Source organism: Triturus cristatus, chromosome 8 (assembly GCF_964204655.1).
Source record: "Triturus cristatus chromosome 8, aTriCri1.1, whole genome shotgun sequence".
In the NCBI taxonomy this organism is placed as follows: Eukaryota; Metazoa; Chordata; class Amphibia; order Caudata; family Salamandridae; genus Triturus; species Triturus cristatus.
The window spans coordinates 830,202,251-830,228,621 of record NC_140591.1 but is presented as its reverse complement, the minus strand read 5'-3'; the positions used below and the strand labels follow the sequence as shown (position 1 = coordinate 830,228,621).

The window sequence follows — 26,371 nt, the reverse complement described above, 5'->3', positions numbered from 1 at the left end:
TCCCGCAGTGTCCTTGATTTGACTGAGGATTTCCTTCCAGAATACCGTAAAACTGGGACAGGACCACCATATATGGATGAAATCACCTCTATCACCCTGGCACCTCCAACAGGTTGGGGGAAAGTTCAGTATCATCTGCTATATACGGGCCGGAGTTAAGTACCATTGCGTCAGAAGCCTATATGCCGACTCGCGCTGAGGGAGGCTTTGGTAGGTTTTCAGGATGTTTCGCCACAGTCAATCCCAGCTCTCTGGGGGGACCTCTTCGCCAAGGTCCATGTTCCATTGTGTTTGGTATGTGTGGGGTTGAAGCCATTGCGAGTGTTGTAGGACTTTGTAAGTATAGGAGATTGGTCCCCTCGAGCCCTCAAATTTGTGAACTAGGGTCTCGAAGGCAGCGAGTTGTCTGGTCGCTCCTTGTGTGTAGGCGGGAGAAAGTAGCCAATGGCGGACCTGGTAGTATTGCATCTGAGCCTCCTCGGTAAGGTGAAATTACTTTTTGCACTGGTCCAACGTGAGAAATTTGTCACCCTGGAATAAATCCTGTATTATACGACATTCACTATATGTCCATGCACTAAAGGATCGAGGTTGCAAAGGAGGCGGAAAAATGGGATTGAGTGCTATGGGCGTGTTAGGAGAAGGGAACGAGGTCAGGCCACGAGGTATTGCCAGTTTGTCCCATATGTCTAGGACTGTTTTTGTGGGAGTGGCTATGTATGCGCTACGGGGGGCGCTACCACCGGGTCCATATGGAACCAATGCTTTTCGCTATCTCGGAACACCCATTCTGAAATGTAGCAGAGGTGACTAGCCCAATAATACTGCAGGAGGTTAGGACATGTGAGCCCCCCGAACACAAAGCAGCATCAATACCTTATTAGAAAAGCGTGGGCAAGACTTACCCCAGATAAAATTAGCTAAATCTCACTGGAGAGACAAGATGTCACTTTGTGGGATTGGTGTAGGGAGGGTTTGGATTAAGTATAATATCTTTGGGAAAAGAGACATATTAACAGTGTTAATGCATCCTTGCCAAGAAAGGGGGAGGCCACACCATCTGTGTAGCTCTTCCAAGATGGAACTTCTATACCTAGGCCAATTAGTTGGAGTCCAGGAGGAGAGTGAAGGAGTCAGATCCAGGCCTACATATCATAACGTCTTATTAGACCATAAGTCTTGTAGCTCCGAGGCCGTAAGGGTGATATTGAGAGCATGAGATTTGGCTAGATTGATCTGAAAGTCTGAAGCTCCCTCAAAAGATCGCAGGAGAGTAGATAGTGCTGGGAGAGAGGAGGACTGAATAGTGAGGGATAGGAGGAGGTCATCCGCAAAGAGTGAGATTTTATGTTCATACCCTCCCAGGGGAATGCCCGAGATAGCAGGTGAATGGCGGATCGCAACTGCCAGAGGCTCTACCACAAGGACGAATAGAAGAGGAGATAGCTGGCATCATTGCCTGGTGCTGCAATATATCAGAATGGGGTTGTAAGGCGACCATTTATGCAGATGTGTGTGGTGGGCTAGGTGTAAGGAGCCATCAGCCTGGAGATCAAGGTGGGACCCATCCCCACACTCCGCGGAACCTGCCTAAGAAAGCACCAGTCTACCCAATCAAAGGCTTTCTCAGCATCTAATGACACTAGGCATGCCGGTATAGCTATATACTCGGCTTTTTCAATAAGGTGGGCTATCCGGCGAATGTTGTCTGCTCCCTGGCACTGATGAATAAAACCGACTTGATCTGGGTCTATCAGACCTGGGAGATGGGGTTCCAAGGGGTTTGCAAGGATCTTAATATAGATCTTCGCATCGGTGTTTGAGGGCGATAGGGCGGTACGAGGTTGGCAGAGAAGGGTCTTTTCTCGGCTTTGGGACAAGCTCTATTTCCGCCTCCGACATAGTTATAGTAAGGCCTGTGTCATCCGTGAAGCCATTAAAAACCTTGAGAAGGTGGTCTTGGAGCTGTGGTTAAAAGGTGCGATAAAAAGCTACAGGGAGACCGTCAGGGACAGGCGTTTTCCCTGTTGGGAGCTGTTTTAGGGCTTTCACTATTTCCTCATGTGAAATGGGTTCTTCTAACAGTTTCATATGGTGAGAGCTAATAGATTCCCAAGGGCAAGAGACGAGAAAGTCCTTAATTACCTCTAGGGAGCAGGGTTTGTCCGTGTATAGCTCTCTGTAAAAATTTGAAAGGGTTGAGCTCTTGTCGAGCTCCGAGATGGCCCAGGTGCCATCGGGACGCAGAAGTTTGGAGATGTGGGTTCTCGTAGTATGGGCCCACAGGCATCTCGCTAGACATGCCCCAACCTTGTCACCTCCTGTGTAAAACTTTTGTTTAAGAGCGAGCAAAAGTCGCTCTGCTTTATTAGTGCGGTGTAAGCACAGCTGACCACGTAGGTCTGCAAGTTGCAGTTTATTGTGGAGAGATGGCTGTTGATGGTCCTTGCGTTCTAAGATTTTGATGTTGGCAGTAAGCAAAGATTCTACTAGGCAGGCTTCTCTGGATCTGGCTAGAGCTATGGAGGATATAACTCCACGGATGGTTGCCTTAAAAGCATCCCATCAGACAGCTTCAGAAATGTCAGTGGTGGTGTTTGCAATTAAAAAGGCCTCGATCTCTTTCCGAATATCTGCAAGATCTCGGAGGGTCTCGGATGGGCCTGAGGAGGGAGTCTCCACCTGGGTGGTGTGCTGCTTTGGGGAGTGGGACGCTGAAATGATATCAAAAAATGGGCATGGTCAGATAGGGAAATGTCAGATATCTCAGTAGCGGCAAGTGAGTGAAGGAGGGGCAGGGAGAGGATAATAATCAATGCGTGAGTATGAGCGGTGCGAGTGAGAAAAAAAGGTAAAGTCTTTGGAGTCAGGGTTCATGTACCTCCAGGCGTCGAGTAGTTCTAGATCAGTGATGGTGTTTTTAAGAGCTGCGGACATGGCGCCGGTGCTTTGATATGCGTGTGCAGTGCAATCCCATTCCGGGTCCCATACCAAGTTAAAATGCCCCCCAAGCATAAACACCGTTTTCACCGGTTGCAAGTGATCGTTTATGTGAGAGCGTAAAAATGCATCCTGGTTTTGGATAGGAGCAAGGGCCATGTGTCCCAGTGTATTTGTAATTTCAAAAACCTCCCATCTGTATCTTTCACAACCTTAAGGGCATTCCCCGCTCGACCAGCTTTATGTAGTATGGCCACTCCAACAGTTTTGGAAGAGGAGCAGGCCCAGTATTGAGTAGGATTCTTGGGGTGCGACATTAAATGAGTGTCAGAGGGAAGAAGGTGGGTCTCTTGGAGAAGTTTAGCATCAGGGTCCTGAAGGAGGAGGTATCGCCAGACTTGGCATCTCTTATTTGGGGAGTTAAGTCCCTTAACGTTAAACAAAAGGAGTTTAAAAAATTGCCCATGGTCAGTTCGAGGAGGTGTTTCGCTCGACAAGCCCATCAAGAATGACAGCAGGGTCCCAACATCCCATCCCGGGATTCCCCAACATAGTATTGAAGATAGAGGTCTATTCAAGGCAGACGGGGAACCAAGGTAACCCCCAGTGACCGCCAGACTTAAAAGACTGAAGGTACCCAATCCCGACATCCCTATAGCAGCGCATCACAGAAATAATGGTGGGAGGGGAGAAAAAGGGAAAGGTAACAATCCCAACAGGGAATGGCCAACAGGGCCAGACAAGGTCAATATCTACCGGGTACAGCACATCATCCGAAGAAGGGTCCATTCTGAAGAAGTCACTCTCCGAAGGGACCCTGTGGACAGGGGGGGTGGCAGTCGCCAAGAAGTTCTTAGGTCTCTGCTTCCAATGGCTTGCTGCGAGGTAAAAGATAGAAGACGTCCTCCGCCGGGTCACCTCTGGAAGAGCCGGGGCCATAGCGTGGAGTGACGAGGTCCAAAGGCTCAAAACCATGCTGGATGTGACCGTGTGTATTTTTATTTTCTCGCAATGGGCCATTTCTCCCCAAGGCAGAGAGATGGCTAGGACAGTGGTAAGAAGTTAGATTCACTGAGGTGTAGCCAGTCACCAGGTCACAGTGCTAGATACAGGAAACAAAAGAAGCTGAGCACTTCATGTCTGAAGCAATCCTTATGATCTGAAGTTCGAGATTGCGGGTAGGAGTCACTCAAGGACCGGATGTGGCTGATGATCTCCTGTTTGGCCTGGGAGGAGTCCCATTGCTGAAGGCGCCTCCTATATTTGGGCAGCTGGACAGTAGCCCACTCTAGGTGGGGGGGGGGGGGGCCTGGGTCGCCCACACGAGGAGGGAGAATCCCTGTCTCTGGGATCCAGTAGAAGATGCAGGAGCTGTTTTGCCTCTCTCAGTGAGTGGAGGATGCGTTGTTTGTCCTCCCAGTTAAATGACAGAGCAAAGGGGTGGCCCCATTGGTACTTAACATTGAGTTCGCAGAGCTTCTCCGTAACTGGCTTAAAGTCTTTTCTCCTCCGGAGGGTGGCAGGGGATATGTCTTGGAAGATTTGGATCGAGAGTCCGTTATAAGAAAGGTTTTAACTCCCTGAATCTTTCTCAAGATTGCTTCTTTTTTAGCAAAAAAGTGGACCATGTGAGTATGTCCGGGATTAAGTCAGGACGATTTCTGGGGCCCGGGACCCGGTGTGCTCTATCCAGGACAGGTGGGGACGCAGCTTCGTTCTTGCGGATCGCCTGGAGGAGGTCCGCAGTGAAGGTCATGATGTCTTTGCCTTCCGCTCCCTGGGGAACTCCTCTGATACGTAGGTCATTACGCCTACTTCGATCTTCAAAATCCTCCTTTTTGAGCTGTAGGCTAATATGTTGGTCTTCTAGTTCCGCCATCTGTCTCCATAGTCTCTCATGATCTTCAGATCTGGCATCCATGGTGCACTCAAGTTTATCCACCCGCCCGCCGATTTCTGTGACATCCCTCCGATGTCCTGTAGCCCGGCTTTGAAGTCTTGTTTAAGAGACCCAATTTCATCCTTCATCTCTTGGAGAAATTAGGTCATAAAGGCCTGGGTGATCCGTATACCGTAAATCGGGCCAGACCCCTTCTGCCGCAAGATCTAAAGAGACGGCTGTAGCTTGAGGCTGAGAATTGGATTTGGGCCATAGAGAGACTACTGGGTTGTCCTGGTCGAGGTAGGACCAGGGTCCTTACTGGCTTTATTTTTAGGGGGCATAGCTACTGATTACTCCTTATAATGTCACCGCAGCTCCGAATGAGGTATCGCTCAGGGTTTAGAGATGGCACGGCCAGTTATATGTCAGGTTCAGGTATGGCTCGAGTTGTAGAAAGCAGTCCCAGCAGGAGGCTATAGGCAGCAGAGGAGTGTATAAGAATGACTGCAAAGCAGACTGCTGAAGCCAAGACCTCACACCGCTCAAACAGACTGTTCAGACCTCCAGGGTTGTCAGAGCCACCAATAATGATTGACAACACTCCCTCCTGGGCGGTCACAGACTAGTGAGCAGAACGAAGGGTCATGTGCGTGATATATTCTAATGAGATCTCAACAAACCAGTATGCAAAATCAGAAAGAGTAAGGGATCTCTGGCAGGCAAAGTCCACCAAGGCCTGCTCACTAAGGCCTTAAACTGGGGGAATGCATGCCAACCTCAGCGATGTCTGGCATTCAGTAATGTCCCAGTCCTTCCCAGGTCTGATCGGCTGGCTCCATCCGCATACGACTGCAAAGGGGGCTCCCACTGTCTTCAAGCAGCAGCCCCAGTGCACAGCTTCCCTCTGATTAGCAGGAGAGGGCTTCCATTAGTCTGTGGAGCGTGTCGCTCTATTCTCTTCAGCACTGATCCAACTCTGCCAGGGATCAGCCTGTGTATCTCCCTCTTAAAGTACGTCCCAGAGCAAGCGGGCTCAACAGCTAGGCAGGGCCACTACCTCGCGATGCTGAATGTGTGTGTCTGTATGTTGGTCAGCCACGTCACACCAAGCTGGGATTTTATGGCACCCAATGGGGCGGTACGATCTCCTGGAGCTCCACTCAGCAGGAGGCCCCAAAACCCCCAGCAGCCAGGGGGTGGAGCAAACCCCAGCAAGCAAAGTTCACCTACGTCTCGGCATGCCACAGGGCAAGCCGCTACATCCAGGAGGCCTCTCGGATCGTCGCGGGCACCGGCGGCAAGCTGACAGCTGCTTAGATGACTCAGACGGCCCGCCCGCCTCACTTCACTGCAGAAGCTCTGGGTTCGGAAACCAGGCCCGAGGGTTCACAGTGGTCCTGGAGGTCTAAGCTCCCTCAGAGGGTCCTCTGGGCGAGACAGCACAGCAGCGGCCCGGGAACGAGTGCGAGGGACAGGATTCTTCACTTTGCACCCAGATCAAAATGGCTGCAGCGCTGCCGGTGACGACTCCCTGCGGCGCTCTGCAGCCCCCTCGATGCTTGGCGGGCAGTTTACAGGTAAGCGGGGGTGCCCCACATCCATCGAAGAGCAGGCTAGACCCCCGGTGTAGCTCGTTGTGCCCTGTGGCAGGACCTCAAAGCTTTAGCAGGCCGCAGTGGAGCGGAGACTCAGAAAGACACGTCTCACTCCAGTCGCGTCTTGGCCACGCCCCCTATTTATCACTTTCAAGTAGATCTTTGTCATAAATTCAATGTATTTGCAAATTCACAAAAGACAAGTTCCATAAAACGCCCAATGGACTGTCGGGACCACTGTCATGTTCCCTCCCCAAGGATAAAGCGAAGGTTGGTCAAAATGTATGGGGACTTGCTTGAAGATTTTTTCCATGGAATGATGTGTCTGAAAGTACTATTTGATAAATAATGTATCTTGGGTTGGACAAACATTCATGCGCACTATGCATTTTCTACACCCAGGCTGCATTACAGCCTGGGTGGAGGACATGCCCAGGGTCCCATTCCCTGTCTAAGCACCGAACCATGGCTCTCAGACCAATCACAATGCTGCATTGGCTTAGGGGAACCTGGTTGCTTCCTGCTTCCACAGAAGCCAGGAAGAGGACGAGAGGGTGGAGGTAAGTGGGTTTTGAAAAAAAATATTTTTAATTCCCTCCCCCCTCCCTCTGCCGCTGCCCCCACATGCCCATTTGGTAGCAGCCTCTACTGAATGTACGCCTTGGAAAATACAGGACAAACAATATTTTAAAACCTTGTGACAGAATAATAAAACGTTTTTAAAAGAAAAACAATTTAGTGAACGAAACGTAACTTTTGAATTACTGAACATGACTTGAAAATGTAACAAATGGTGCCCGGACTGTGCACTAGATTGCCAGCTAGACGTGAATTATTTTATGTATATGTTTCCTATAAACAGAATAATCAGCATCGAGTCACACATCAATGAATAACACTTTACAGGAAATGCATCAAACTAATGTTTCCTGAACATCTAAGTAACAACACGAGTAAGTGTCAAGATATGTGTCACCTGCAGGGGGAGCAGTTCAGACAGGGACTACATGGCTCTAGCCATGGCGGGTGAGGTATTTTGCCACTAGTATCCTGGGGCCCGTCCTACTACCGCATTGCAAACATGGTCAAGTACAAGCTGTTTCGTACTTGACTCTCAAGGGGTAGCGAGGGTGAGCAGTCACAGGCTTCTCAGGGAGGTAATATGGGTGGCATAAGATCAGATCTCAACAGTCAATTAATGTTCAACCCAGAGCTTCTCTTTTATGTCAAATAAATTGTTTAATGACACAGCAGAACTAAATAATGCACAATTCAATTGGATTAGTGAATACAGGGTGGTTACTAATTCCAGTAACCGATACGCACACCTTTAATAGTGCTCTCTTCACCCTGGTGACCTGGGTGACTAAAGTCCCAGTCTGCAGTACTCTATTAAGATGCATGAATTAGGTAGGCACAGGTGCAGATTACTTAAATTAGGCTCTAATGGGTTTAGATGCTCAACTCGGTTCAATAGTCTTTACCCCTGATGTTGATTTGGGCAGAAAGTCTGAAGTCCACATGCTTGATTCCTTAGCTGGAGTTGTAGCCCCTTTGTTTCATTAACAAGTTAAAGCAAGCATTATCTGTTTGATGGCTTTGCAGATGGTGAGGGTGGGGACTGGGCAAAGCCTACGTCCTTGTCGTGCATGGCAGCCTGCCTTCAGAACAGGATTTGCCGGCTGAGTTCAGTTTGGTGGATCCTGACTTAGCAGCATAAACATTTTGGCAGTGCTGGCCGTGTGCAGATGGGGCATACAGCAATTGGTGGCCTTCTTGGTCTGATTTCTTTTATTTTTTATTTATGATTTTTGTATAGCGCCTGAATCACCCCCGAAGGGGTATCTGCGCTGCGGACATACAGAAAAGCTGACACCATGCGGATCTAAAGCAGAACGGTTTTAGAAGCCTTCTAATTTGAAGATGGTCCGGGCATTGCCCCAGCGGGATAGGAAGCTGATTCCAATACATGGGAGCGAGATATGAAAAGGCTTTCCCACCCCTCCTGGGCTTCTTTACCCGAGGAACTACAAGAAGGGATTTGTTTCCGGAGCGAAGATCCCTGATAGGGGTGTAGCACTTAAAATTTGTGGCGAGGTAAGCGGGGCCTCTCCCATGCACAGCTTTATGGACGGTGCAAAAATGTGGAACTTAATGCGTTTGCGCACCAGAAGCCAATGAAGCTGTTGGAGAAGTGGAAGGGAAGCAGTTCTATGAGGGACATTTAGTACTAAATGGGCTGCGGTGTTCAGGACTATCTGCAACTGGTCCAGCGAGGATTCATTAGCTGAGACCAGCAGGGCGTTGCAGTAATCCAGTCTGCTTAATTCCAATGTCTGGATGAGAGTTTTCCATGTGGAGTCAGGAGGAAGAGGGAAAACTTGCCTCAAAAGACTAAGCACATGGAAACAGGAACCAACTGTGTAGGTTACATGATCCTTCATAGTCAATGCATGATCAAGACAAATGCCCAGATTTTTTACAGCTACCTTAGGCACAGGGGGAGCACCAAGATCCCCTGGCCACCAGCCCGTTTGGGCCACACTGGCCTTACTGGGTAGTACTTTCAGGGGGGCAAGCTGATCAATAGCAAATCTAGGCGAAGTATTGATGCGGGCTAGACCCTCCTCGATGTTCTTGGGTTCTATGTCCCAAGGCGAAGGAAAAATAGCTGCAAAAGTAGGAGTAATTTTATGCCATTGTCTGTAAGGACACTTGGGGCCTAGACAAGGTGCCTCTTGCGCTCTAGAACCCTGAAATTGAAAATCGATAAGAGCGTGGTCGGACCAACTAAGCAGCCGGGAAGTTCCGCATTTGATGAGGGACGAGTTGATGAAAATAATGTCCAAAGTGTGACCTGCTTCATGTGTTAGACCATCATTGATTTGAACTAAATCTAAAGAGGCGAGATCAGCCAAAAGAGAAGCTGCCTCGGAGTTATTCAAACACTCACTATGAACATTAAAATCTCCCAGCAGGATTTTTTTTTTAGTAGAGATAACATAAGGTGCTATCAGTTCCATTAGCTGGAGTGAAAAATCAGCAAGGGGGCCTGGAGGCTGGTAGATTAAAGCGCTCTTCCAACTATATTGTCGTGGTAAGTCTATCCGGAACTCTAAGATTTCAATCTTGTCATTGCACCGCTGCTCCAGTATGATAACTTTGATAGTGTGTCTTCAGTTGTTGCAGCATTCCTAGGCTGACTGGGCTCTACATGAGTGGGGACCTGACTTGTCCTCCATCGGCAGTGGCAGCACTAGATTGTGGCTGTTAAGCTGTGTTACGTGTATTTGTAGAGTGCACTATCACCGGGGGGAGGGGGTTAACCAGACGCTAAGCAAGTGTGTTAGCCTAGCCGTGTTAATCCAAGGATATAGGTCTTCAGCTGCTTTTAGAACTCGATAAGAAATTCAGACGTTTTGATGTATGGTAGGACTTTGTTCCATGCTTTAGGAGCGATGTATAAGAAGGACGATCTCCAGATCTGGTTCTGTATATGCGCAGGATGTGTTTAAATAGGAGTCCAGAAGAGAGGTGGTGTCTGGATTGCTGGTGGAAGGCGATGCCACTGTTCAGGCAGGCGGGCCTATAATGTGTAGTGCCTTAAATGTGTGAGTGAGGAGTTTGAACAGAGCGTGTTTGTGTATTGAGAGCCAGTGGGCTCGGTGAGGTGTGGCATGTGTTCTTCATGGGAGGTTGAGGATGAGTCTAGATGCTTAGTTGCTGATGGTTTGTAGTATTTTGGTGAGTTGCTTGGTGATTTTGGTGTAGAGGGTGATTAGGGCATGAGTGATAGTTTTTCAGATGTTACTTGGTAGCCATTTGAAGATCATGCTCAACATTTTCAGGGTGTGAAAGCAGGATGCAGTGTCGGCGTTGACTTGTACAATAATGTTCAACTTTCTGTCAGTGATGATCCCAAGGTTTCTGGTGTGGGTGCAGAGGTTGGAATGGGTCTGAGTTCGCCCGGCAACCTGGTGAAGTCCGATAGTGATGTGTTCTTACCAAAGATTCTTCTTCTCTCTTGTCAGTTTTGAGCTTGAGACATCTAGCATTAATCCAGCTAGTGACTTTGGTCATGCATGTGGTGAACTTGTTCTCTTTGGATGCCAATCTCATGGAGTCAACTGAAGAGGATGGGGTGTGAACACTATGTTACATGCTGCGGAGAGGTCGAGTCTGATATTCTCTATCCAGGATCAGTTGGATGTCACCTGAGGTGGTGATGAGTGCTGTTTCAGTACTGTAGTTGGGTCGAAAACCAGACTGCATGGCATTGAGGAGCTGGTCGTTTGCGAGGCATCTGTTAATGACCTTCTCTAGAACCTTGTTCAGGTGAGGTAGGAGGGAGATCGGTCTGTAGCTGGACAGTGTGTCTGGGTCCACGGGTTTCTGAAGTGGGGCGACCACAGTGTGTTCCAGGAACTTAGGAAGGTGGCTAAAGGTGTGGGAGGCACAGAGGTCCAACTGGTCTCATTAGTAGATGGTCTTCATGGTGGTGTCAGTCTCATTCATAGTGATGGTTGGACACACAATCATGTTCCATCTCTCTGGTGGAATGGGAAGTAGAGTTATGAGGATTAGCTTAGGAGTTGAAGTTGCAAATCTTGTTGCTGAATAATCCTGGGAGTTTGTTGCATATGTCTTGTGAAGGGATGCTTCTGCTAGAGACAGCTGCAGGTGAAGTGAAGTCTTTGACAACAGTGTCTGTTTCCTTGATTCTGTTAGTGCTATTGTCGATGCAGTATGGGAGTGCTGTGCGCTTGGTGTTCCTGACCTGGTGGTGGTTACATCTCAGGGCGGATTTGAAGTTGTTTTTTGGCTGCAGCAACTTAGCTCATTCTCCTCTTGACCGCCAATTCTTGCAGTGCCGTTTTCTTAGCCTGAGTTCCTCCGTGTACCAACTGGCTGCTGCTTATATACAGTTCTGTTAGAAACTTCAGCCATGCATTACCCAAAAAACTGAAACATCATTTAAGTTGGTTTTTAAGACAATATGTCTGACAAAACCCTGTGGAGAACTCAACTATTTAGAGCCACATGAGACTTGGAACTAATCATTAAATGGTGGAAACTTGCCTCAAAATCAGCATTAAAATCTCATCCCTGAAAGAAAATCAACTCACTTAAAATTCACAAGCAAAGGATTACTGTGCATTTGTACAGACTAGCCATGCTGGATGCATCCTGGAGTCCTATCACAAACGTATTGTACAAAATTAGTTAAAAAGTCAAAAGAAGAAAGTAAACTGTACAAACATCTTGCCGATGTGATTCCAGCTGTTTCCAATCAAAGAAATGAAAGACACTGGTCCAGATACGCACACGAACCATATCAATGCAGACTTTGCACTATCTGTTAGACTTGGCCCTTTTTGCAGGGTCATCCCTAAACTTTTTGCCTTTCTCCTAGCCTTTTTTCTGACATGGTATTGGTAGTTTTAGGCCTCTGGGCAGTTTAGCACTGCTATCCAGTGTAAGGTGCGTGTGCTCTCCGTGATAAATGTGGTAAGATTGCTCTACACCTGTTTGGCCTATTTACTTTACCTGTCAGTCCCTTGTAAAGTAGTATCTCATATACCCAGGGCTGGTAAATTAAATGCTACTGTTGGGCTTGCAGCGCTGATTGCGCCACCCACCAAAGTAGCCTTTCAAACCTGTCTCAGGCCTCTGCCATTGCAGGGCCTGTACGCGCAGTGTGACTGCCGCTGTGACGTGGCACCTAAAGTGTGTGCCATGTCTGTGACCCCCCCCTTTTACTGCATGTCAGTCACCCCTAAGGTAGGCCCTAGCTAGCCCTATGGGCAGGGTGCATTGTAGGTAAAAGATAGGACATGTACCTTATGTGTGTGACATGTCCTGGTAGTGACAAACAGCCATTTTGGTTTCTCACTACTGTGGGGCTGCCCTCCCATAGGATTGCATTGGGGATTCCCTGATAAGTGTTTCAGTGGTAATTCCTGATATGAGAGGCGCAGCGTGGTCAAGTTTGGTATGTTTGAAATAGTAATAATAAATGCTACACAATGGTGTGCGCAGATTTATTCTAACTATTTTTAGAAATGCCACTATTAGAAGTTGCCATTTCGGTGTGCTATGTGTCTGCCTGCCTGATGTGAATTGCATGTCTGACTTTTGCGTGACAGGGGCTGGAAGGTGTGTGTGGCTCCAGGAGGGGCAGGGTGAGTCTGCGCTAAGCTGAATGGGACATCTGTGCTGGGAGTAGTGGGAGGAGTACACCCTGGTCCCTGAATAGGTCAGAGCCTGGCCTGTACAATGCTAGCTCAGCCCCCCTGTGGTGTGTCTGAGGGCAGAGCCCCATCTCTGAAAGGAGGGTGTGAGCACTGTAAGCAGAGTGCTCCAGATCCCCCCTGAACCACTTGCATCTGGTTCCTCCATGCCCTGCACTACAGACAAAGAAATGCCTAGTGTAAATATAGGAGCTGTGACCCCATGAAGTTGTTCTTGTTCTGGTGTGCTGTTCCTGACTGGGGGGGGCGTGCTGCTGCTGGGGCCCAGGAGGAACCGCCATGGGGGCTTACCTCCCTGCTGGAGGGCCCTGTGTGCTGGCCTCCCTGGGCCCAGCTATGCCCCCTGGACCCTGGAGGGTCCTTGCGCCCTAGGAGCATTTTTCCCTTTCACTTTCCAGGACTTTGGGAGACTTTTGGAACTTCTAGCGCCTCGTGAGCGCTGTGCTTTATTTCTTTATCTGCCCAGAGAAGAGGAGCACCTGGCCTCCGCAGCTCTTGACTGCAGAGGCGTCCTGACGGAATCCCTGGATGTGGATTCTCCTGCACAACGCAGGGATCAGGTGGGAGCCTACCCCGCTGATTTATGCCTTAAAAACTGAGCGGGAGCCCATCCCGCATCGGTGCCTTAAAATGTGGGTGCCCAAACCGCTTATGCTGTGTCTAAAGTGGGAGCCTAACCCGCTTTATGGAGATCGAGTATTGCGGGTGCCCACCCCGCGTTTGCAGAGAAAATCACCGCCGCCGGCCTGAGCAGAAAGTCAGGCAGCGTAATGCTGACGTGGGGCGGGACTTCCGCCTCCCCGAGGGAAGCCCCGCGCCCAAAGAAGCGCCAGAGAGGAAGTCTGGAGCCTCGTGGGCTCCACATTGAAGTCTGGGTCCCAGGAGTGGGCCCGGGTGAAGGGAGAAGTGGCGACCGAGGCCGCCGATGGCAGCGCGGAGCTCCTGTGAGTGAGGGAAGCCCCGCGTGCAAGGGAAATGCTGACGCCCTGCGAGGAGGAGTTTCCTCGTAGACCCGGTGAGTGGGGGGGATCCTCCATTGCCCAGGGTGGTGCCGATCGAAGCACAGTGTCGATGGCCGGTTTCTGAGCAGCCCCGCATGACAGAGGGCCGCTCCTATGATGGGAGCATTTCGTTCTCAGAGTCCCTGACAGGAGGGGCACATCGGGGCACATTGTCGGTGCCCGTCCTCCAACATGGGGCGTGTTCTGCTTCAAGAGCCCGTGTAGCTCCAACACGGGGCACAGTAGTTTCAGGGCCCCAGTGGGAGTCCCGAGCACCAGTGGTGCCCATGTCTAATTTATTTGTGGTGCTTTTGACAGCTGCCCCGCCTGGCAGAGGGCAGAGGCAGTGTTGGGCAGCATTTCTTGTGGTGATAGAGACCCTGAGTGGGACAGGAGGGCACAGTGAGTGCCAGTGATGATCACAGCTGCATGGCAATTAGCGTCAGCTGCTGCGTTTAGGCTTGCACCATTGTGCACTGTTGATATTGCTGCAGCGGCAGCCGAACCCTGACATTGTGGACAGAGGGCATTGGGGCCCCCTATGAGAGGCCAGTTGGCCTGGGGTCCATTTTGGTGATGGGTAGGGCGCAAGGTGCTACAAGGATTGCGTAGTGTGTTTATGCCTGATCTGATTATTGCCAAATGTGATTCCTGCACCATGAGTGTTGCATTATGTGTTTATGCTAATGCCTAATGTCATGCTATGATGTTTTGGGGTAGTACCTATTAGCGTAATGTGGTTATGCTTATGAGGTTATCGCATAATGTGTTTATGCTGGTGAGGCCCATTGCGTAATGTGTTTAGGTTGATGAGGATTTGCCCTAATGTGAGTTTATGCCAATATGATAATGCTTAGGTCATTATTGTACCAGTAGTTACTGGTTGTGTTTTGCAGTTACTTACATGTTCTGATGGTTGTGACCGTGGCCTGATTGGCCTGGTCCTGTATATAATCCCCTGTGAATATTACCCATGCCAGTTGGCACATTATGATTCTAATGTGTTTATGAGAATACAAAGGCAATTTTTGATATAACCTTGTGTGGAGTTTCTTTTGTAGTGTGCCTAGTGTGTTGCTGCTGTGTGTGTGTTGCGCAAATGCCTTACACATTGCCAATGAGATAAGCCTGACTGCTCGTGCCAAGCTACCAAGGGGGTGAGCAGGGCTTATCATCAGTGTGTAACTCCCTTGCCCTGACTAGAGTGGTGGTTTCTGCCTGGCTTAGGCGCAAGCCCTAGCCAACCAGAAATCCTATTTCTAACACTATCACATGGAGATAATTGCATAGTTGTTAAGGATTCGTTTTATGAAGTTGAACTCTAACACAAACACATAAAAACTGGTTGTCCTGTTAAAAGTTACTTCATGTTTCTGTTTTTAACATTTTATTTTATATGTTTCTTTAGAAATGCTGCTGTATTATGATAATTAGTATTCAATGAACTCAATAAATCAATCAGGATTTGTAGAGCGTGGCTGATTCACCCGTGAGGGTCTCGAGAAGCTGTGGGATCATGTTGCGGGATCACGCTGCCTGTTCCTATTGGTTGAACATCCAGGTCTTGAGGTCCTTCCTGAACTGCTGGAGCAAGTGTAAGGCTCTGAGGGGGAGGGGGAGGGAGTTCCAGGTCTTAGCCGCCAGGTGGGAGAGGTAGCAGCCTCCGCTGAGCTAATTCATTAACTCATGCATGCTAAACCAGGGTCGTCCAAAATGGATTCTTCCTGCTTCAGTACTCAGTCCTGCTACCACACATGTATTATCTGCTCAGTGTTCTTGAGCTCCACATGCACCCTTGATGTCAGCAGAGAGTAATATGAGAATGGTCAGTAGATCACACTGTCACACAAAGAAAAAGGTCTGGTCACAATACAAATCCTAAAACAAAGTATGCTGCCATCATATCTTTATGTGTTCCACCCTCGGCATGGACAATAGTCCAGTATCATTAGGGCATGCTTGGCGCACCCCACACCCGCCCTTCTTTACAGGGCAGGTCACTAGGGCCACAATAACAATGAGGACACCAGTTTCACTTGAAGTTGGACACTCAGGGCATGGGTGCAAATCCATTTACCTCTTAGGGGGTGTTCCCTTCACCATCAGAGTGCATCACAGAGGAGTTATTTCTAAAACAAATAAAATATCATGTAGCCATGGGTTTGATTTTCATTACATGTGCGTAATCCCACATATTTTTAGAATTTCACGTTTTTCGACATATACTTTATTTTTCGTAACATGATTTCTCCCCACTTTAGACTGATTCAAGCACAAGATGTCTTATTGAACCTCCTATGGTCCCTTAAGGTATACCCTAACCTACAAACGTTACACAAGATACTGGGTCAAAACTTTATATATTCATTTTATCAATTTCATATAATCATCTTCGCGTTTTAGAAAATGTTAAGAGGGTGACATGGGCATTTTGTCTGGAATGTACAGCAGTCTGTAACCTTTTGGAGATTGAGTGTCAAGAGCTGCCATATTTGTGTTGTGCAACTCGTACCTGCTAAAATAATTTGGAAGGAGGAGCGCAGTTTTTGAACTAGGAATTTGACGGTGTAGTGAAAATGATACTGCTGCTGCTGTAGCGCCCGCGCCACTAGGCCTATTTACTTATGTCTCACTTTATCTTATACTACACCATAGAGTCATTTACTTGGTCCTCCGATGGATCTTTGAACCATGCCGAGAGTGGTCAGATATAGGGAGTTCAATCAAGTTATTCAGTGAGGACCAGGAATTGTATAACTGACCTACTGACCTACAGACTAGTGATTAAATTCATACATATAGCTCTCAAGACGAAACCATACAAGCACAGAATTATCAGGGCTAGACCAGATCTCCTGAAGAAATTCAGTCGAACTGGAATCATGCAAACCACTAATTCAGTTAGAGGTATGCAAAATAATTACATTAGGATGTGTTCACCAGAGATCTTACTATTTTTATTCCCATCCCTCATTAATACTCAATTGGAATGCATAATCAATTATTAGGGACAAGTCATAGAGAGACGGAAACAGGGTTTTTGGGATGGTTAGATTTTATCAGTAAATTAAGTGAGTAAATACATCAATATCAGGCATTTGAATTTAGGAGTGCAGAATAATCAAATTAATCTCTTTTGAGCCATCAATTACCAGAGTTGTAGAGGATAAGTTCAGAAAGAGGCATGAATCTATCAGCTCAAAGATACTCTCCCAAGAGGGAAAGAAGTCCAGGAATGGCTTCACAGGAAATGTGTCAGCCAAGAGAGTCTGCAAAAGAGCAAGATCTCCAAAGAGAAGGTAAGGGTCTCCAACAGCAACACCGCAATTTCTTTGTCAAGCAGCGTATATTAATTCACAAGTTCTGAGGTGACACCTCCTGGGACACCTTATTTGGTCAGGCCACTCAGTCCATTGGTCAGTTCATACAGGATGATTGTCAGGCGGCATAAAGAAGACGCATTTTATGGCAAAAAGGTGGTGATCATCGAACCATTCAAAAATGCAGGTTTCACATGGGTGAGTTCAAGAGGGCAGTTTCTCACTGCAGATGTTCCCAATTAAAAAAATAGTAGCGAGTATTCATAGTATGTGCATGGGAACCCTTTCTATGAAACCTAGTTTAGTCTCCCACTGCAAGTTTACAAAGTCTGTCCATGAGAAAAGAAAGAACAATGAGAAAGAAAATGCAGGCCTAAATGTTATGTTATGTTATCCGCATTTGTAGAGCGCACAGCTGCTCCAGCAAAGGGGCGTCCCGGCGCTATAGAGAACAGAAAGCCGGACACAAGTAATACCACAAACAGAAACACAACAGTACTAGGATTCCAGAGGAAAGAGGAAGGTTTTAACAGCCTTCCTAAAGGCAAAAAGTTCGTTGATTGCACGGATATGAACAGGTAGAGAGTTCCAGAGCCTGGCAGCAAGAACTCTGAAAGAGCGACCTCCGGCCCTAGCTCTCTTAAAGCGCGGAACTGTGACCAAATAGTCACCTGAGGATCTGAGAAGGCGCGAGGGAACATAAGGCAGAATGAGATGCTCCAAAATCTGAGGAGAAGAGTGCTTCTAAATTGAATTTAGATCATGAAATACAGAATATAAAATAAAGGAACTATACATTTCATTTAGAGTCTTGAGATCTGTATAGAATTTTAAACTAATTTGCACTCATGAAGCAATTTAGGTTAATCGTAATTAACATGTGTAATTATGACATTATTACATTTTCAAAGTAACAACGTGCAAAATTATTTCTAAGTATAAGAAAGCAATATCGTTTCTAGTAATTCTTCTTAGTACGTGTATAAAGATTATTCTGTAGAAGTTTCAAATTAATTGGAATTATTATAAACATGCAGTACCATTTCTCGGTTGGTGCACACTCCAAAATGAGCAAAGATAGAGTTGACACCAAAAACTCTTAAATAACATTCATAGTGTTATCTTATTTACATTTAGCTTTGTTAAATCTTCACATATATCATTATTTAAAGGAGGAATGGTTAATAAAATATCTATAACGTGTGTTTTCACCTTCACGTTTTCTATTCCACGTTAGAAGACTAGACTATTGCAATTTAGTAAACATGAACCTGTCATCCAACAACACCAGTGCAGTTTAGTGAGCATGAATCTATTTTATCCAACACAGTTTCATCTGCATATTTTTACGATGCAGTAATTAATAATTTTCATGATCTGGTTATCATTATTTTTCAACATATAGTGAGCACATGTTGTTCACGTTTGTCATTTTCTCTGAAAAGGTGTCAACATTGGTTTTGTGTGTCAACTAAGGATTCAGCGGTTTATCTGCTTCACCACGGACACCTAGGGAAAGCTTGGTCTTTGTGCTGCATAAGCAATAAATGGGACCCTTTTAAAAAGAAAGAGGAGAAGGCAGGTGCCCCCAGTGAACCCGCTGGCTCTGATTGGTGGTGTAATTGAGCACACCGGTGGCGGCCATTAAATGCTGATCAACAGAAGCCCTGCAGCCGGGCTACGGAGGTCAGAACAAATTGATTTTCGTTTAAAAAGCCTGCAACGGCCGTTCAGCATCCCTAATAGAAATGTCACAGCTGACTTGTCAGAGGCTCAGACACAGGACAATTTAAGACCAAGTCATTAGCTTCGGGCTCTTTCATCAGCGGTTCTTTGTGCGGTCGCACGAGGCGGCCCTACGCGGTGCGATTCACACAAGCTGTCTGTGGAGCTGGGCGCGCGCTATTTATTCCTAGTCTCTGACTGGATGCGTCATGCCACGCGGCCATAGAGAACGTCGCCAAATTAAGGAGAAATTACTCATCGTATCTCGGCGGAAGCTTGAACGTTCACCGAGTTTTAATACAGCTAGGATTACACTAAAGGACAGACTAAAAGAGTGCAAACTGGGATGAGTGTAAGCCTTATGAGCGCGACAGCCTGAGTGCATCTGCTCTCATAGGAAAGACCTATCGAATATTCCTTAAAATTGTCAATTTACCCATTTAATATAAAAATGCATGAAGAGTTATGTGAATTATAGCCCAAAAATGTAATCTCGTGGTCGGCCTGATTATCTTTTCTGGAGTCATTGTGATGGCTGGTAATTGTTGTTGGCATTATTCCGTAATTATGATGGTAAATATGAAGGCCTAATACAGATGCCAATGAAGACTCTTTTTCGCCCAATCTTTCTCCCTATTCTTTTTCTTTGGTTTATTCATTCTCTCATGCATTCTTTCTTTCTCTGATGTCCAAACATTCTTTGTAACGTTCATTTTTTTTTCTCATTTTTGGTTTTTCTTTTTCTTTCTAGTTTTCATATCATTTTCGCTTTTTTTTCTCTTCCTTTCATTTCTGTCTATAACTATTTTGTCTTTCTGCTTCTTTTTCTTTTTTTAATTTTCTTTTTCATTTCCTGCTTGTTCAAAGGGCCAGATTGAAAAAGGAAAACTGAATGGAGGTGAAACCATAGATGTTTTGCAACTTCCTCGAGTATTCCTTGAAATGAGACAAAACTATAATGGCATTAATTTTCAATGATTTATTGCAGTCCTGGTGTTCTGTTTTTTTAACCCTAAAGGGTGCATTACAAAGTATGCCACAATTTATTTTCTACAAACACTAATATACCTGCCTGGATAGTCTGACTTCTTACCTAATATGTGTTTCTATGCTATCCTCACAGTTAGACGAATTTGAAAGATACTTCTCTGTGCCTCTTGGATTCTAGCATTCTTTTGTGTAAGGGAGGCAGAACAAAATTGTTACTAAACAAAAACATTTGTGTTAAACATTAAAATTCCATTTCAAATCGACTTATCACAGCTAATCCATAAACAAATATCATGGTATAAACCAGTGTGTGCAGGACATGAACCATTTTATCTGTGTCATTTTTAGTTACATTACTAGGGTGATTTTCTAACATATTATTTGAAATGAGGTGTCCACAGTACAGGTGCTGGGGATGGACACCAACACTCAGTTTTGAGGACAAGCATTGGATCTTTCATAGATTCACATGCTTGAATCATTCCCTTTCGTCAAGCTGGTAATCCTCTGTACTTTTAAAACAGCAATAAACAGAGTTACATTGGTCTCAGCCAAAAATAAGTGTTTGTTTAGAACCACATTCACCGCATTTGAAAACTCACATTTCAGACAAAAGAGGTGAATATGCGGAGTTCTCTACTAACCCTTGCTCAGATTTCTACAGCACACCAAGCACAGGAGGAGCCTAAAAATGTAAATATCCCTTACTTTGAACTAAAGTTCAGATGGTATCAAGCAAGCAAAGTAAGTGAGCCCAACCCTCCCCGGAAGAGCATCCATGTCTCTTCCATCCAAGCATCTATCATGCTTCCTTTTACCCTTCCATTCACCTACTCATATCCACTATTTCACCTTTACATTCAATCATCCATTCATTCTTTCATCTTTAATTCAGTCTTTTCTCATCATTCATTCTGCCATCCATTCATCCACTGCCATCCATCCACTGTGCCATCTATACATCCATTCATCTACCCACTCATCCATCCACTCTGCTATTCATTCACTCATCCTTTCACCCATTCATCCAACCCTTTACTCTGCCATCATTTCACCTGTCCATCCACCTATCCATTCACTCACTCATTCATCAATCCATTTACTCTGACATCCATTCACCCACCCATCCACCCACTCACCTGTCAATCCACCTATCCAATTACTCATCCTTTTACGCACTCGTCCATCTGCCCACACATTCACCTGCCCATCCATCCTTCCTTTCACCCTTCATTTCTCCTTTCCATTTTATTATCTTTCATTCGTCCTTGCTCCTGCTTGCTCTTCGATTGATGTTGTTTTCTGTTATTGCGTTATTTATGAAATTTTGACTGCTGACAGAAGAAGCCCATAAATAACCCAATCTCCACTGTATCTCCTAAAACGGGGGGTTCGTGACGCTCCTGATACCACGTGTGATGAAGTCCCAGGAAAGAATGCTGCTCTTTGCTTCCTAAAACACATTTTTTCTTGATTTTTGTCAACTATCTGATCGTTCCTGGAATACTGCCACCCAGCTTGAGTACCTACCTACCAATTATTTTTCTGGGGTATTTTCTTAACAATCTTTGGGCCAGAAGAGATGCTTTGAACTGCCACAGCATTAAGGCAATAGGCACGCCTTTCATCTCTGGATACATATTGTACAGTGGGTGACATTTTTATAATTTTCATCCTTTTATTCTAAAAGTGCTCTTATATCTTTGTTCATCCTATCATGCAGAATGTTATTCCACTACCTTTTTTCTTTCTGCACCTGGTGAACCACAGTTTGTTTGGTCTAAATGGAAAATAACATTTCTACACTATGTTAGAGTTTGTGAGGCTAATCTTTCTAGTGAGTGGAAAACCTCTCTGTTGTTACACTGTTTGTGGTGTAAGGGGCAAGAAATGTTTGAAAACCTCCCAGATTTGGGAGATGAGGATAGTGAACTGAGTGAGTGGGGGAGGGATGGGCGGAAAAATAAACGGGGAGGCTGAATGTGTTTTTTAATGATGGCGTATTTTATTAGTAAGACAGTTAAGGCCAATATATGGATGTTTACTTTTGAAGAAAATAATCTCCTTTTGATTCTTCTTTCTTCTTCTTCTCTTTCTAGGTCATCTATGCCGCTCAGGAGGGGATTGCCTGGAGGCTTGAGGCAAAGGAACTAGGAGGTAGCGGTAAGTAAATGGACTTCTTATCATTTTCATCAGGATAGGTACCTTCACCACACCCAGAGATAGTGAACACCTTGTCTATTTGCCTTCTATGGAGGCTTAAAACAAGTTTATGGCTGGTGGAGAAGGGAGGATAGGGCCTTTCACTTGTATTCACCCATCTTGCTATTTCCAGTGTCTTCCTGGGTTTCACTCATTTGGATGGGAAAAGAAAGCAAAAACAACGGAAAATAGGACTATCAAATATATCCTATAGATTGTATCCATTTCTAGTACATTATTTGGTTAGACATCTTCCTTTTTTAAGTAACCGAAAACACAAAGTCAACTATGGTTTTATACTGAAAATATTGCAGGATAATGTCGGAATACAGCCGGTGTGCAACAAAAAAATGGGGGGAAGAAAGGTGTCCGAAAGCAACCAGAAAACCCCACACGGTTAGTTCCCAGTCCCCGTCCTGACCTCCCTGTATTACCGTAATCTAGCCTCCCCTCCCCCTTTCAGTTTCCACTTTCTTGTCCATGTACTGCATCTGCCACGGTGGCTTGTGTGTGTCCTCCGAGGGTGTCCACCACTCCTAGCTCTATCTTCAGGAGTCTCATCTGGTCTGGCATCATCTTGCGTCGACTTGATAGCAGTTCTCGGCGTCCTCTGCCCACTCTGTGACTGGCTCCTTGCACTCCGCATCTTCCGGAGTCCTCTAGTCACTCACATGATCCTCGTCTTCTGTTCTCCCATTCCCGTAATTGGTGGTCTCCTTTTCTTCCCCGTCCGGGCTGTTGATTGCCTCCTTGACTCGGCTGCTCCTCCTCCTGCCTGTGTAGGACAATGACAGTCCTTCTTTAGTTTTCCTAACTTTGTTGTGTTTCCTTATCTTTTCCAGCTATTTCGGGTTCGAGTGGAGCAGGACGGTGACTGAGGAAGTAAGAAGGGGGGATTTCTTCAGAGTCTTCTTGTGGTATCTTGCAGTGAGTTTGACATATGAATGAAAAAATTGGATCTACACTATCTTTCTAAAGTCAAAACTATTCTTGAAAGACATCATTTCAGCATGAGGGAGTAGAAAGCCAACAACAGTGTAGAAGAGTATGTGATGGGTTTAGGAAAATTAACGTCTACACACAAGCTTGTGACTGCATTAAAAAAAACTCATCTGGTATCAGTTTATGCTGAGATGTCACTGTGACAAAATAAGATGCGAATTGTGGGTGAAGGATGATCCACCTTTATATGAGGTTATTAGTGTGGCTAAACGCATAGAGCATGCTTTAGCTTGTGTTGAGGAGCTTGATAAGGGCACGGAGATTGCTGTGAGCAAAGTAGATGTGTAGGAGGATGAAAGCAAAGGCAAGTAAGAAAGTACGAACAAAGTGCAGCTTCAACAAGGGAAATTCAAAGAGACCTGTTATCGTTGAGGTAATCCAGGGCACTTTGCTTCATTTCCAAAATGTCCTGCATGGAATACCATTTGCAAGAATTGCAATAAAAAGGGGCATTTCGCGAAGTGTTGTACCTCATTCAAAAACATTTATTCTGAAGCAGTGAAACTAATAGATGATTGCATTTTGTTGGTGCATATCAAGGTTGGGTTGAAGAAGTAACCCAAAGATTAAGTTATGATTGGGGATGTGAATGTAGAAGCTTTGATTCTGGAGCATGGCTGGCGTTGTTATCAAATGATCTCTTTGATAAAGAACTCAGTCACAACATCAAGTTAAAGGATCCTGATATTATTCCGTGATGTTAGGCAGAGGAAATGGAAACTAATTACACACCTGTTGAGAGCTATCAAGTCCACACACAACCTGATGTCCCTTGAATGTTTCTGACCCACTACAATTGGCGCATCCAATTCAGTGCTCTCAACAGGTTCAATTATTCCTTCCCCAGACAACCTCTTGATTTCACTTTTTACTGCATCTCTCATGGAGATGGGGATGGAGCGTATCATTGCAGCCACAGGTATTGTCCCTTGTTTCAACTTTATCTGATGCACATAACTTTTTAGGCACCCCATTTTCTCACTGAAAACTTCAGGCAATTCCTCACAGTAACTTGGAGTATCATCATTTTGTTGATCCTTGAGTTCCTGTACTGGGCACAGTTGCAGGTCCTTAATATAACCCTCTTTGAATCTGACAGGGATAGAAGAGTTGGGATCAAGTATCAGCCCTAGATCTCTCTGATGAGGCCAACTCAAAACCGTATCTTCAAAGGAACATACACTTGTTCATGGATAGAGTTTGTCTTGAACTTGATATCAGATTGAAATACCCCCTGAGATCAATAGTCTGCCCTCCATAAGCTCCTGGCATCTTTGGCGCCACACTGGCATTTAAAAGGCAAAGTAAAAAGACAAAGGGCTAAAGATAATTGACCTATTCACCACCTTGGGGGGCGACATAAGCAAAAAAGTTTCAGAACTTTATTACCTTTGTGGGGATAAGTCTCCCCAAGTCATAAGTAGAACTTTGGAACTTAGAACCTGATTATGATGTCGGTGAGTCGGACACCGACCGCTTGTAGTGGTGGACCCACGGACATCGGCCCCTGCAGTTCACCCCACGGCATTACAAGGGGGAAAGCCTCTTGCGTAGAGACCCTCTGCCACAATTCTGACGGGCTCTAGGAGCCTGTCAGTGCGTCAGAGGGTCAGTAATATCTACAATGAGTGTGGTGCCTGCTCAGGCACCACTGTAGGGATTACAATGTCCCTTTCTGCCTACCCTTTCATGGCGGTTCACCCACTATGAAAAGGCAAACAGAAAGTGATGTGGAGGCCCCTTTCCCCCTGACCCTCCACGATGGGGCTCGGGGGGCACCTATGGTGCTCCCCTAACCATCCCTGCACCATGTGGCAGGTCATGAATGGTGCCGGCCACATAATGCAGGGATGTTTTATATTTGTTTATTTCCCATTGGGGCGTGTGCTGCAGCCCACAGCACACACCACACTAGAAAATATACACATTGCGACCGCTGTGGAGGCAGATGCATTGTAATCTGGGCAGGGGGACCGCTGACTTCTAGTCGGGCGGTCCTGCTTCCGCCACGGTGGACCGGCAGCTAATCAGGCCCATAATTCTAGTTTGAGACAGACAAACCCAAGTCATAACTTGATCTTAATGTTTGGACAGACCGCGCAAAACCATACCATAGGTAAAAACCAACACTTAGTTATTTGGGGCAAAGCTACCCAAAATACAAGTAAATAACAAGAAACCCTTTTATTGGACAAGTTAACCCAATAGTTAACTAACATAGCCTTAGGGGATGAATGGAATAGAATTTGGTTTGTCTGAGAGGCATATAGCATTGAGCGATGATATATGTGACAGGTCCGAGCATTTTCGAGATCGGTTTTACCTGTAGTACTTTTAAGAAATGTAAACAGCTTAAGACCAAGTGTGTTGCACATGCATTTTTGCTACCATAGACATGATTATACAAATGAGTAATGAGTTAAGAGATGGACTCGGCTTTTATGAGCAAGTGCCAACAGTTTTTAATGATCAATAATGTATGTATGACTTGGGTTAGAGAAATACAGATTATATATCTCAAGCATGCTACAGAGGTGAATACATATAGTATCATGCAGGACATAAGATTGTGGATCCTTTATTATATAAGTGTCTTACAATGTTAATGGTCCTTAAAGATGTTACAGTATTTGCATATATACTTCTGATGAAAGTCAAATAAGGTGCAAATGCATTGAGTATTCAACCAGTGTGTGCAATCATGAAAGAATAATGTGGAACTTTAATTAAGGAATTGATCAATTCAATCCCAAGTAATTTATGATTTATTCATCCTAATTCATTCATGACCAATGAAAGTACTTTGCACATAAATATATTCTAAGGACTAAGAAAAATGTAACATATTAAAATTCCCTTTGAAGAGTTGGGACCAGTCTGCCAGAGAGTGCTAAAACAGAAAATTTAGTTGCACTAAATCCCTCAGGACCTGATACTCTACCCACCTTCCCAGTATGTTTTTTCTTTAGATATTCGACAAGACTCCTGAGTGAAGAACACCAGTCAGCAAGAGCATCCCTCAGAGGTCATGGATTTTTGAAGGTGGAGCTACGAACCACATCCCATCCATAGGAAACCTGTCTCTACAAAAGAGGTTAGTGCTTGGTTCGATCTGTTCCCTGACAGAAAGTATGTTGGTGATGCATGCTGGGGTGAATTAGATGTGCTGAATTATGGTATGGGGTAGTGTAGAGTTCAGGCTGGGGTGTAAGGTGCAGGGCTTTTCCCTAACTGAATTGATATATTTTAACTGCTCAGTCTTGCTGGGCAATAGATTCCTCTCAGGTGGATCCTTTTCCCTCGCTCAACTTTTCTTAGCTTTAGCTGACTTTCGTCCATCCCTCTGGATAGCACACATTTGTCACCCCATGGAAATATTGCATGAAGTGGCCAAATAAACTCAAAACTGTTGCACAGGTGCACATGACACTCATTTTTGTTGCTTGATACTTCACTTTTGCCA

At 45.7% G+C, this 26,371-nt stretch overlaps 1 protein-coding gene across 2 annotated transcripts in view; it reads left to right on the top strand.

The window, feature by feature from the left end:
* The first annotated feature begins 18,823 nt into the window (after positions 1-18,823).
* Positions 18,824-26,371, top strand: part of LOC146805135 (uncharacterized) — a 147,334-nt gene continuing 139,786 nt past the window's right edge. The window contains exons 1-4 of one of the 2 annotated variants that reach the window (XM_085620473.1): positions 18,824-19,066; positions 21,804-21,867; positions 22,749-22,788; positions 25,878-26,002. The gene's annotated coding sequence lies outside the window, so the exon portion shown is untranslated. Of the gene's footprint in view, positions 19,067-21,803; positions 21,868-22,748; positions 22,834-25,877; positions 26,003-26,371 lie in introns of both variants that reach the window. The other variant, XM_085620472.1, reaches the window with a different exon arrangement.